Raw genomic sequence first — 13,995 nt, forward strand, 5'->3', positions numbered from 1 at the left:
TCCTAACCTGTAATTTAGGAATAGCCTTGTCAGAGCTAGGGCTCAGATGAAGCCCCGATATAGTGTACTGGAATTCTATAGCAGCGTTCTGCACTTTGTGCGCCAGCAGCTGCTCACGCAGTGTTGCCAGGGCTCTTTCCTAAGACATCTGAGATAAGGTGACTGTGGTCATCTGTGTAGATTGTTACCTCTTGGTAGATATTGGCATAGGGTCTATAGCTCAGGTGTTTTTGTTTATTTGGTTGTTTGCTAACACTTTTTGTATTTGGGGCTAGAGGCATCAGTGTTAACAATGTAATCCCTGCAGTTTCCTAGCCTAAGACAGGTAGATGATGATGTTAAGCCTGGGATGTTAAGCCAATTCTTAAAAGGTTTTAAGAATTGAAATGTTTATAGTGTCAGAGAATAAGAAGATAAGCCACCAGAGAGGAGAAAATATTGCTAAAACCACATTTGATAAAGGACTTTATACAAAATATGCAAAATAATCTCCAAAACCAACCATAAGAAAAGAGAAATTCAATTCAAATGTGAGTAAAAGACCCAAATAGTCACTTCACCACAGAAGATATACAGATGGCAAATAAGCACATGAACAGATGCTCCACATCATATGTCATTAAGAAAATGCAAATTAGAACAACAATATGATACCACTCCACACCTATTAGAATAGTGGAAGTCCAGAACACTGACACACCGAATGTTGATGAGGATGTGGAGCAACAGGAACTCTCGTTTATTACTGGTGGGAATACACAAATGGTATAGCCACCTTGAAAGACAGTTTGGCAGTTTCTTACAAAATTAAGCATACTGTTACCATGGAATCCAGCAATCATGCTCCTTGGTGTTTACCCAAAGGAGTTGAAAACTTGTGTTCATGCCAAAACCTGCACACAGATGTTTATAGCAATTATTCACAATTACTAAAATTTGAAAGGAACCTAGATGTTCTTCAGTAGGTGAATGTATAAACCGTGGTACATCCAGACAATAGCATACTATTCAGTGCTAAAAAGAAGTGAGCAATCAAACCCCAAAAAGTTATAGAGGAGCCTTAAATGTATATTACTAAGTGAAGGAAACCAGTTTGTAAAGGCTACATACTGTAAATGACGAAGTGAACCTCAGAACTTGAGTTCTGGCTAAGAGAGAATTCAGAGCCAAGACTCAAACCTGCAAGAGAAAGTTTATTTTAGCAAGCAAAGCAAAACTACACTCGAAAGTTTCAAGGGGCAGCTCTCTGGGGTGTGGGCTGGAGCTCCTTTCAACCTCTGGGGCGGGAGGGAATAACTGTTTTCTTCTTGGAGCTGACCTACTGGGGCCTTTCCTGTCGTCTCCTGTCCTTGAATGGAAGTCAGAGGTTCTTCTCTAAGGTGTGTGTGGGGTCATCTGCCCTATGACTATCTGCATGCCAGGGGAGGGAAGCTCAGGGGGTTCTGACCCAAATGACCAGGAATGATCCAGGGGAGGAACAGGTGCCTCAGGAGCGAGGTCCTCACTAACAGTACTTATTTCCAGTGCTTGCTCTTCCAGTTCTGCCCATTGATAGGTATCCGTCGCTAGGTGTGCAGGACTTTTGGCCCTGCTGGCATTCCATCCTGGCCTATTGCCCTGCTCTACCCATGCCTATCTGACTTCCTACCACACCATTATATGACACTCTGGAAAAGAAAAACGATGGAGACAGCAAAAATATCAGTGGTTGCCAGAGGTTGGAGGGGTGGAGGGAGGGATGAATAGACAGATCTTGTAGGATTTTTAGGGAAGTGAAATTATTCTGTATGATACTATAATGATGAATACATGTTATTCTATATTTGTTTAAACCCATAGAATGTACAACACCAGTGTGAACCCTAATGTAAACTATAGATTTTGGTTGATAAGGATGTGTTAGTGTAGGTTAAGCTATTGTAGCAAATGCTGATAATGGCAAGTCTGTGCATGTGTCGGGGTCAAAGGGCACATGGGAACTCTCTGTACCTTCCACTCAGTTTTGCTGTGGGCCCAAAACTGATTTTAAAAAAATCTATTTTTAAAAAGTTTCTATAAGTTAACCTCCATATGTTCTTTAAATTATATATTTAAAAATTATGGTATCTCCCACATAAAATTCAATTGAAACAGTATAAATTGTAAAATAAATTTTAAAATATTTTTCCTAAGTGGCACTATCCGTTTTGGGGAAGGGGGAATAGAAAATTATTTCCAAAAATATGTTTACTCTTATTTTTGTGTGGGTGCTACTGCTTGCTAGAGCTTGGGGGTCTGCATTTGGGTTACCCAGCAGTAGGTGGAGGTGCCTTGTAGTTCTAACATCTTTTCCTTTCCCCAGTGGTTCCCTTGGTCCCCATGACTGAGTTACATGGAAAAATGCAGAGTCTGGCAAACCCTATCCAAGGTGAGGTACCTATTTAGGTCACAGACATATACTTCCCCTGGCTCCCAACGTCCCTGGTGAGAAGGGTTAATCTTCAGAGGCCACTTCCAAGGCTAATATGGGTTTTAAACAACAGATGTGAATTTGAAAGCTACCTCTTCTTGTCTAACTGTCCAAACTTTGGTGAGTCACTTACTCTCTCTAAAGTTCAGATTCTTCATTAATATTTGTTTTAAAATACAAGTCCCTTAGGAGGAATGTGAAGAAGAAATCGAATAATACAGATAAAGACGTAGTCAGTGCTTGGCAATAGGCATCAGTTCCAACCTTCTTTTTCCCAACTCCATGATAAAGAAGGTGATCATGGTGATAATAATATAGTACATTTATAGTATATTATAAAGTCTAAAGCAATTCACAGACATTCATAGAATTATCAAAGGTTAGTGTTGGAAGGTAACTTAAAAGTCACCTAGCCCTCTGTTCACCTTATCCATGAATGCACCAAGGTCTAGAGACCTTAGGTAACGTATCCAAGGTCGTCTGGCAAGGCAATGACAAAGTTATGCTGGAAAACACAGGTAATATTTTGCTCCTAAATGTGGCTTTTGTTATAGCTTGTCTTTATTGGGTATATAGAGCGCTGTTTTACAATAATAGCTATTGTTTATAATCATTTACCAAATACCAAGATTTCCCCAACATTTTCTCATCTAATTCCTACAACAATCTTCCAAGGGGCATACTATTATTTTCCCAGTTTAGGAATGAAGAATGGAAGCACAGGGGGGTTAAGTAACACCTGCAAGGTCACTCAGCTAATTAGAGGTAGTGTAGGCATGAGTCTGTAAATTCTAAGTCTGTGCTCCCAACACCAAAGGGTGTTGTACAGACAGGACAGGCCAGATCGGGATTAGTTGAGTGGTTCAAACCATCTGTGTGAGTGATTCCCTGTGACTGGTATTTCTAGTTATGACATATGGCAGTAGAAAGGGTGTCTGTTTTGGAAGTTAGACAGATTTGGGCTGGAATCCAAACTTTAGAGAAGGCAGCCTTTTTAAATGGAGTCGTTGAGTGTGGGCTTTGGTGTCAATCTGACCCGTGTTTGAGTCTGAGCTTTGCCAATCACCAATAATGTGATTTTGGGCAAGTTACTTATGCTCTCTAACCTCTCTTTCCCATCTGTAAAATAGGGATATTAATAATATCTATCTAATTGGGTTGTTGAGAGGAGGAAATGAGAATAATGCTGCTTATAAGTATATACACAGTACTCTGTACAGTATTTGTAAGGTGCTTATAGAATGTTAATGCTTCCTTTATTGTTGTTTTCGTTATTATTTAACCTCTCTGAGTCTTGGTTTCATTATTGGTAAGATGGGAAAGTGATATCTACATTACATGTAATCATTAGAGAAATGTATGTAAATGCAGTTCCTGGCACTCGATAAATGGTCACTCCAACATCAAGTGTGTCCCGGACACTTCTGTAACTAAGTCTTGAATAACTGCAGATAAATATCAACATGTTGGGGAAGTATAGATAAGTAGTCTTAATGTCAATAACAATGTTTGGTGTGGAAATTGCTTCCAAATCCCTGTTTTCCATTTTGTAAAACCACTATTGGGCAAAGGAAAGCTACCGTTGGGAAAGATGTGAGCTTTGCCTGGGACCATGGGTAGATGGCTGAAATGTCAACCTCAAAGTAAAAAAGCAAAATCTGTTGGTCTCTTGCCTTCCTTGGGAGTCATGGTAACCAGGTTGACCAAATCCTGAGCTGGCTGAGACATTAGACTTTGCGAAGAAAAATGACTTAATCTAGTTAAAATAGAGATGGTTCCAGAAGGCCTTCGAGTGGGGATACAGTGGTGGGCGTTCCATGGGTTTTGCAGCAGACTGCGAAGTGTGATGTTTTCTCTCAAGTGTGCCTTTTGTGCTGCTTGAGTCACACCAGGGTGGATAGGCACTGCTTACGCTGTGCCCAAGTGGCCAATCGCCTCCTCACACTCCTGGGAAGGCAGACAAACACATGGTTTTCTGAAGCTGGTGCCTGCTTGGCCAGGTGGTGGTGGCCAGAAAAAAAGCCTTTTTCTATTTCTGAAAAGCCCTCTACTCTCATCTTAATTATGAAAAAATGTTTAGTTTTCTACAAACACTGTCCTTTCACACTCACAAGATCACGCAAAGATCAATTAATGAATTCTGAATTCCTTATCTGCATAGACTTTAAAGCCATACCTACGAACACTCAGAATATTCTTTCTTATAAATGAGCTCATTGCTGAAGAGCAGCCTAAACTGGATCCTTTGACTATTCCAACCTTCTTTATAGAAAATAGAGGCATGGAAAAAAGTATTTTCCCAGTGTCACCTGTGGGTCTTCATATAGAGAGACAAGATCCACGCCTCCCCAAAATGATAGGGCCCAAGAGGGGAGAAGAAATAATATTTATTGTTCCAAGAACAGGAACAATAAATATTTGACTTTCACAGACTCTGTTTCATTTTCATCCCCACAGCAACCCTGTGACATAGACAGCTGGTCACATTTCTGTGCATCCTGCTTCCCAAACATGCCTCTCTCCCCAGCCCACTCCCTGCCTCAATTCCAGGCAAAGCAGCACTTCCCAGCAGTTCATACGTGGCACATGTGGACAAGGGGAATAGCGGCATGGTACTCGGAAACAAACAACTGGTTATTTTGGAGCATTTAGATAAGGCTTGGTGAAAAAATTCGTATCTATAAAATAGTGCAAGAAGCAGAAAATGCATATATCATAGAAGCTATAAATGTTGAAGCATTTTAATTTTTAAGTGAGAAACATAAGCCTGCTTTTCTGAACATAGCTTGATTATTTATTGGACATGTTTACGGAGGGTTAATTTGCATCCAGCAAAACACACAGATTTTAAGTGTACTCTTTTGATCATTTCTGACACATGAACCTATTGCCCTGCCTCACCATCAAAACATAGAACATGTTTATCACCCTGCAAAGTTCCTTTGTGCCTGCCCTCAGTCAATGCCTGGACACCACAACAGCCACTTCATTTGCTATCTATTTATATAGGAAGTTTTGCCCATTTTAGACACTCGTATAAATGGAATAATACAGTATATGCTCTTTTTGTGTCTGGCTCCTTTTATTAAATGTAACGTTTTTTAGGTTCATTCAGGTTGTTGTATACCTCAATAGTTTGTTACGTTTAATTGCTGAGTGATAGCCATTGCATGAACATACCATAGCTTGCTTGTCCAGTCCCTGCTGATGGATACCTGGGTTGTTTCCAGATTGGGGCTATTATGAATAAAGCTATGAAGATCCTTACACAAGGCTTTCTGCAGGCACACATTTCCATTCTCCAGGGATCAACACCTAGAATGAACTGGCTGGGTAATATGTAGATGTGTGTTTAGCATTTTACAAGTCTCCCAGTTTTCTCAACTAATTGTACCATTTTACACCCCTACTACCAATGTAGGAAACTTCCTGTTGCTTATACATCAATGCCAATGTTTACTGGTGTTAATTTTTCCCTTTTTATTGAATTTATTGGGGGGGGGGACATTGGTTAATAAAATTATATAGGTTTTAGATGTACAGTTGTATAATATATCATATATTCACCACCACAATTCAAATCTCAGTCCATCACCATTCATCCCTCTTCACCCTATTCTACCCCACAATCCCCTTTTCCTATGGTAATCACCGTATTATTGTATTATTGTCTGTGTCTATGAATTTTTTTGTTTTTACTTAATCCCTTCCCCCTTTTCACCCAGCCCTGCAACCCCCTCCCCTCTGACTCTGGCTGGTTTGTAGTGGATACCTACTTGCTGTTTAAATTTGCATTTCCTTGATACATATTAATGTTGAACACTTTTTTTTCTTGTGCTTATTGGGCATTATAAACCTTGTTTGTGAAGTGTTTGTTCAAGCCTTCACCCAGTTTTTATTTGGGTCATTTGTCTTTTTATTTTGAGTTGTAAGAGTTCTTCATATATTCTGGATACAACTCCTTTGCCAGATTTTATTTTACAAATGTTTTCTCCGAGTCTGGGACTTATATTTTCATTTTCTTAATGGTATTTTTTTTGCATGCAGATATTTTTCATTTTAATGAAGTCCAATTTATCAATATTTTATGGTTACTGCTTTCTCTATTCTTTTTATGAAGCTTTTACTCATACCAACGCCATGAAAATATTCTCTTATGCTTTACCCTAGAAGCTTTATAGTTTCAGCTTTTCAGTTTGGATGACCCACCTGAAATAATTTTGTGTGTGATATATATTTGAAGATTTTCTAGATTTGTAGTACCCAATACAGTAGAGGCTGACATTTAAATTTAAATTAATTAAAATAAATATTCATCTGTTAAGTCACTTTAGCCATAAGTTCAAGTGCTCAATATTTACACTTGGATAATGACTGTCATTGGGCAGTACAGATATAGAACATTTCATCATTGCAGAAAATTCTATTGGAATATTTTGTTACTGATTTCTAATTTAAAACTATTGTAACCATGCCAGGCTGGTGTGGCTCAGAGGTTGAGCATCAACCCATGAACCAGGAGGTCACCTGTTTGGTTCCTGGTCAAGTCACATGCCTGGGTTGCGGGCTTGATCCCCAGTAGGGGTGTGCAGGAGGCAGCTGATCAATGATTTTCTCTCATCATTTATGTTCTATCTCTCTAACCTTCTTCCTTCCCCTCTCTCTCTAATTCAGTAAAATAAAATATTTTTTAAAAAAGAAAAAGAACCTGGAAAAATAAAATAAAACAATTGTAACCAGAGAATATACTCTGCATGATTTTGACTTTTGAAGTTTATTTAGACGTGTTTTATGGCCGAGAAAAATAGTCTCTGTTGATGAATTTTTCATGATTACTTGAGAAGAGTACACAATCCTTTTTTGTTGCTGGGTATAGTGTTCCATAACTGTCAGTTAAGTTAGGCTGTATCTTCCGAGTCTTTGCTGGTTTTTTAATCTACTTGCCCTATCAACTGCTGAGAAATGGGTGTTAAATTAAAAAACAATTGTGGATCTATCTATGCTTTTCTTTAGTTCTGTCACATTTAAAATTGTTATAGTTCCTTGATTACACTTTAATCATTATGAAATGTCTCTCTGCATTGGCAGTGCTCAAGTCCTTTGTTATAAATTTAGTAATGATAGGTTTTTAATTATTAAAATTTGTACATTATATCTTTTTCCATTTTTCATTCTTTTATTTTCAACTTTTCTGTCTTTGTGTTAAAGTGTGTTCCTTTTTAACAACATATACTTTGGTCTTGTTTTGGTCAGTCTGGCAATCTTTGTCTCTTAATTTGTCTCTTCTGTTCATATGCAATCATTGATATATGTGGCTTTTCATCTACTGTAGTGATATTTGATTTACAGTGTTCCATCTGCCCTTTGGTTTTCTGTTTTTCCTTTTATGCCTCTTTTTTGTGTGTGAATTAAGTATTTTTAGGTATTTATTTTTATTTTTGTGTTAATTATAATCATTAGTAGTGTCTCTTTACATTATTTTTTAGTTCTTGACCTAGAGATTTTAATATGCATCTCTAAGTTGTGACATCGTATCTAATAATAGACAAACATGGTAATTGACCATACCTTTGCTATGCCTCCCATTGGCTAATCAGGGTGATATACAAATTAACCGCCAACAACAAAGATGGCGGCTAATTTGCATACTGCAGGCAGAGCGGGCCAGTGTGAGCCGCCATCTGGGCCCTTGTGTGCCGCCTAAGCCCTGCCCCCAGCCAGGACCCCTGTGTGCAGCCCTGGGCAGTGGGGCTTGGCGACGTGGTCAGCCTGAGGAAGCCCTATTCTTGCAGGAATCCTTCTGCAACGGGCTTCTAGTCTATAATAAAAAGATATTCTACTACAATGTAAGACTCTTAAAATAATATATTTTAATTACCTCTTTCTCACCCTTTGTGCTCTTGTCATATATTTTACTTCTAAATATTGCATTATTATTATTTTTAGTTTAAAAGGTCAATTGTTTTAAAAATATCAATAAAATATTTATTTTATCAATATTTTCTTCCAGCCTGGGACTTATGTTTTCATTAAAATGTATATGTCTGTATGTGCTGTTCATGTGTGCGTGCTCAGGCGTGTGTGTGTGTGTGTGTGAGTGTGAGTGTAATGTTCTTTATATTTACTGACATGTTTTCTCTTTCTGATGTCCTTCATTCTTTTCTGAAGAACTAGGTATCTATCTGGTATTGTGCCATTTTGGCCTAAACAATTTATTTTAGTATTTCTTATAGTAGAAATTCCGTATATAGTAGGGATTCTTTATATTTGAGACAACTTCCTTCATTTTTGCCTTTAATTTTTGGAAAATGATTTCACTAGACCTAGAATTGTAGATTGAAATATTTTTTTTCTTTTGACACTTTAAAGATGTCACTCAACTGTCATCTTATTGCCATTGTTTCTAGCGAGAAGCTGTAATTTCTATCATTGTCCCCCTTTATGTGATATGTCTTATTTTCCCTGGCAGCTCTTAAGATATTCTCTTTATGGTTGGTTTTCATAAATTTGATTGTGGTGTGTCTAAGGGTGTGTTTATTGGTATTTGTATTTATCCTTCTTTGGGTTTGATGAGCTTATTGAATTTTAGTTGTCTTTCCTATATTTTAGAAAATTCTTCCCCATTTAAATATTTCTCCTGGGACTCAAATTATGTATTTACTTGGGGCCCAGCGCACAAATTCATGCACCTTGAAAGGAACTGTGGCTCACAAAGCTGTGGTGGGCACAGGGGTGGGTCTCAGCCCATTCTCTCTGTCCCCCTCCCCCCTGCCACATCCTGTCTGCCAGCAGCCCCGCTCCCACTGCTGCTGCTCCCATATGATGGCTCACGGTGTGGAGCTATTGTGGCCAGCACCAGCAGTGGGTGTGAGCAGGGCTGGTGCTGTCAGCGGGGGCTAGCGGCCGCTCTGCTGCCCTAATCGTCCCTCAGGAGAGGGAGGTGGAGAAGCCCTCGGGGCGATCAGGGCCAGCAGCCGCCACTTGCACCCACTGAGGGCACCGAGTGATCAGGGCTGGCACTGGGCACCAGCAACAGGTGTGAAAGGTGGCTCTGGTACCTGCAGCAGGTACGAGCGGGGCCAGTGCCAGTGCCAGCAGCAGGTGCAAGAACCTGGTGGGACCGTGGCACACGGGAGCAAAGAATTTTCAGTAACCACCAGAGGCTTGCCCCAATTACAGTCACTGGTGCCCCGCCTTGGTCTGAGGCCCCTGCTCACCTCACTGCAGCTGATGCCCACCATGTTCCGCGTGCACCCCCTGGTGTTCAGCACATGTCATACCGAGTGGTTGTTTGGTCGTTCAGTTGTTCCACTATTCGGTCTAATTGCATATTAGGGTTTTATATATATATAGATTTGAACGTTTTATATATATATATATATATATATATATATATATATATATATATCAGTAAAATGAAATAAATCAGGTAATTTGTTTTGAACTGTATTTGCATTCAAGATAAATGATATAATTGTCTTCAGTTTTACTGATTCCTTCCTCTGCTATATCCAGTCTGTTAATAAAGCCACTGAAAATGTTCTTTATCTGATCTATTTTCCCTTTACAGCATTTCCATTTGGCTATGAAATTGTCCATCTGTTCCAATGGGTTGTTCACTTTTTCCACTCTAGCATTTTGTATATTTATAATTATTATTTTAAAAACATGCCTGATCATTTCAACAATTCTATATAATAGGTCTGATTCTATTTACTGTTTTCTCTTAACAAAGAGTCAATTTTTTCATGCATTCTATAATCTGATTTTGATTGAATTCAGGCATCATGAATTAACAATAAACTAGAGGTCCAGTGCATGAATTCATGCATGGGTGGGGTCCAACCAGCCCATCCCAATCGGGGTTGGGAGGGGCGATCAGGGGCAGGGGCTGGCCGGGGAGAGCGGCCATGGGTGGTTGGCCGGCCGGCTCCGCCCCCTGGTCGAACTCCTGATCGAACTCCCAGTTGAGGGGACAATTTGCATATTAGCTTTTTATTATACAGGATAGTAGAGTCTGAAGAAATTAATAATCATATCTAGGAAAGGGTAGACCACTTTCGTCTGGCAGGCCGTTAATGGGAAGGTTTGATACACTCTAGTCTGTAGCTGACCTATATCGAGGAGCTCTGTTCCTTTAGTTAGCTTCAGTTCACTGTGGGCTTCACATTATTTGATGGAGGAATCAGAACCTTCTCTTTAGCAGGACTTGAGATGTAAGCACCAGGGGGAATTTTATCAGTTCTGTCGTCCCACCCTCCACTTCAGCAGGCCCTGTTTGCCTTTGTCTCATGCTTGCCTCCACTCTCCTGCTCTCTCCCAAATGGCCATGGCCCCTGCTTGTACCCAGAGCCCGCCCTGGGGGTTTCTCCCAGCATCCCAGCTCTGCCTGTGGAATTCAGTGGGCCCAGGAACTGTCTGAGGTGGCATGTCTTCCTTAGCTCTCCATCCCTTTCCCCAGTCAGAGAAAGACCTAACCTAGTAAGGTAAGGCCCATAGTGTCTGTGGAATATTTCTCAGTTATTTTTAAGACTCCAACAGGCTCTGCTCACCTGTGTCTTGGGAAAAATATGTTTTCCTGCCTCAGGGGTAGACATTTGCTGCCTCATAATCAGTACTCGGAACTGAGTGCAAGGGAATCCCCTCAATCCTCCTGGCCAGACCTCTGTGCCTTGGCCTTCAGCTTCCTTACCCTGCCCCCAGGCTGACCTGTGAGCACTCAGTGAAGGCTCAGGAAGCCAGTGGGCAGGTGCAGATTGCACTTGTATCTGAACTCCTCAGGATTCTAAATCCCTTGAAATTGCACCAAAGCTTCAGCTGTTTATTTTAATCAGTCTCCTCTTCCATTCACTGTGCTGCTGAGGGTGAAAGTGGCTCTCCTAGCAGGTCATTGACACTTTTAGGACTTTGGTTTATTAGGTTTCTTTATAACCTGAATGCTCCTACAGGCTTTACAAATTATGACTTTGTAGATTATCTGGCTTGTTCTTGTTGTTAAGGTGGGCGCGAAGGTTCCCTAGGGACTTTATCCCAGGTGGAGTGGAAGTCAGCACAGCTTTTTCTACATGTTTTATGTTGAAACGGTTATAAGCAAATCCTAATTGACTTTTTAATGTGCTCTGTTCAGGTTCTCATCATCACCATTGAAAACGGAGCTTCATGCAGAGGTGATAAAAATTTGAAACCGTTTTTTTTTTTTTTTTAATGACCATTTAACATTTGCAAGAATTAAAGTTTATTTAAAGACTTTAATAGGCTTCCTTTTCTTTTATTGACAAACTAGAGGCCCAATGAACAAAATTCATGCACAGGTAGGGTCCGTAGGCCTGGCCAGCAATCAGGGCCAATCAGGACCTTTTGACTGATGGCTGGGGCCTTTCTTCTGGCTGCTAGCTGGACACTTCCTTCCCAGGCTGCCGGCTGCTGGCGGGGGCCTTCCTTCATTCCACGCCATCCCCGGGTGGTCAGCACACATCGAACGCCTGGTCTCCTGGTCAAACTCCCGAGGGGACACTTTGATATTAGCTTTTTATATATATACTAGAGGCCCGGTGCACAAAAATTTGGCACTCGGGGGGGGGGGGGTCCCTCAGCCCAGCCTGTGCCCTCTCGCAGTCTGGGACCCCTCGGGAGATAACGACCTGCTGGCTTAGGCCTGCTCCCAGGTGGCAGAGGGCAGGCCCAATCCCTAGGTGCAGCCCCTGGTCGGGCTCAGAGCAGGGTCGACTGGGGAGTTGGGACGCCACCCCCTGTCACGCACAGAGCAGGGCCCATCAGGGTGTTGGGGCGCCGCCACTCTCACACTCAGGGTAGGGCCGATGGGGAGGTTATGGCTCAACCCGTCACACACAGAGCAGGGCCCGTGGGGGCGGGGGGGTTGGGGTGCCGCACCCTGTCACACACAGAACAGGGCCGATCAGGGGGTTGGGGTGCCGCACCCTGTAACACACAGAGGCGCAGGGCAATCAGGGGGTTGGGGCACCTTCCCCTGTCACGAGCAGAACAGGGTGGATTGGGAGGTTGTGGCCCCGCCCCCTGTCACACACAGAGCCGCAGGGCGATCAGGGGGTTTGGGCACTGCCCCCTGTCATGCTGATCCCGGTGCCGGGAGGCCTCGTGGCTCCGCTGATCCCGGTGCTGGGAGGCATATTACCCTTTTACTATATAGGGCAGAGGCCTGGTGCACGGGTGGGTGCCTGCTGGTTTGCCCTGAAGGGTGTCCTGGATCAGTGTGGGGGTCCCCACTGGGATGCCTGGCCAGCCTGGGTGAGGGGATGATGGCTGTTTGCAGCTGGTCACACACCCTTCAGGGTGGGGGTCCCCACTGTGGTGCCTGGCCAGTCTGGGTGAGGGGCTGAGGGCTGTTTTCAGGCTGGGGGTGACTGAAGCTCCCAACCACTCTTTTTTTTTGTTTTGTTTTGTTTTTGTTTTTTTTCTGGGCCAGCTTTAGCTTTGAGGCTTGGCTCCAGCTCTTAGGCCTCTGCTGCTGAAAGTAGGTTTCTGGCCTTTGCTTACAATGTTGAGATCCTGCTGGCTGAAGCCCGGCGGACTAAAACAGGTTTCTGGGGTTTTGTTTAGCTTCTATATTTGTTACATTGTTGCTTAGAGTTGCAGCTCAAGGCCTGCAGCGGCAGGCAGGGAACATTGGAGTCCCCCATCACTGAAGCAAGCAAGCCTCATGTTAGTTTCAAGCTGCCTGGCCTGCCGGCCGCCATCTTGGCTGGCAGTTAATTTGCATATTGCCCTGATTAGCCAATGGGTAGGGTAGCAGTTGTACGCCAATTACCATGTTTCTCTTTTATTAGATAGGACTAGAGGCCCGGTGCACAAAAATTTGTGCACTCGGGGGGGGGGGTCCCTCAGCCCGGCCTTTGCCCTCTTGTAGTCTGGGACCCCTCGGGAGATAACGACCTGCTGGCTTAGGCCTGCTCCCGAGTGGCAGAGGGCAGGCCCAATCCCTAGGTGCAGCCCCTGGTCGGGCTCAGAGCATGGCCGATTGGGGAGTTGGGGCGCCGCCCCCTGTCATGCACAGAGCAGGGCGGATTGGGAGGTTGTGATGCCACCCTCAGTCACGCTCAGGGTAGGGCCAATTCGGGGGTTGGGGCACCGCCCCCTGTCACACTCAAGGCAGGGCCGATGGGGAGGTTGCAGTGCCACCCCCTGACACACACAGACCAGGGCCAATCAGGGGGTTGGGGCATTGCCCCCTGTCATGTACAGAGCAGGGCCGATCAGGGGGTTGGGGAGCTACCCCTGTCATGCACAGAGCAGGGCAGATCAGAGGGTTGGGGCGCCACCCTCTATCACCCATAGAGCAGGGCCGATCAGGGGGTTGGGGCGCCGCCACTGTCACATTCAGGGCAGGGCTGATGGGGAGGTTATGGCTCTACCCCATCACACACAGAGTAGGGCCCGTGGGATGGGGGGGTTGGGGCGCTGCACCCTGTCACACACAGAGCTGCAGGGCGATCAGGGGGTTGGGGAGCTCCCCCCTATCAGGCACAGAGCAGGGCCGATCAGGGGGTTGGGACGCTTTCCCCTGTCAG

Source organism: Myotis daubentonii, chromosome 7 (assembly GCF_963259705.1).
Source record: "Myotis daubentonii chromosome 7, mMyoDau2.1, whole genome shotgun sequence".
Taxonomy (NCBI): domain Eukaryota; kingdom Metazoa; phylum Chordata; class Mammalia; order Chiroptera; family Vespertilionidae; genus Myotis; species Myotis daubentonii.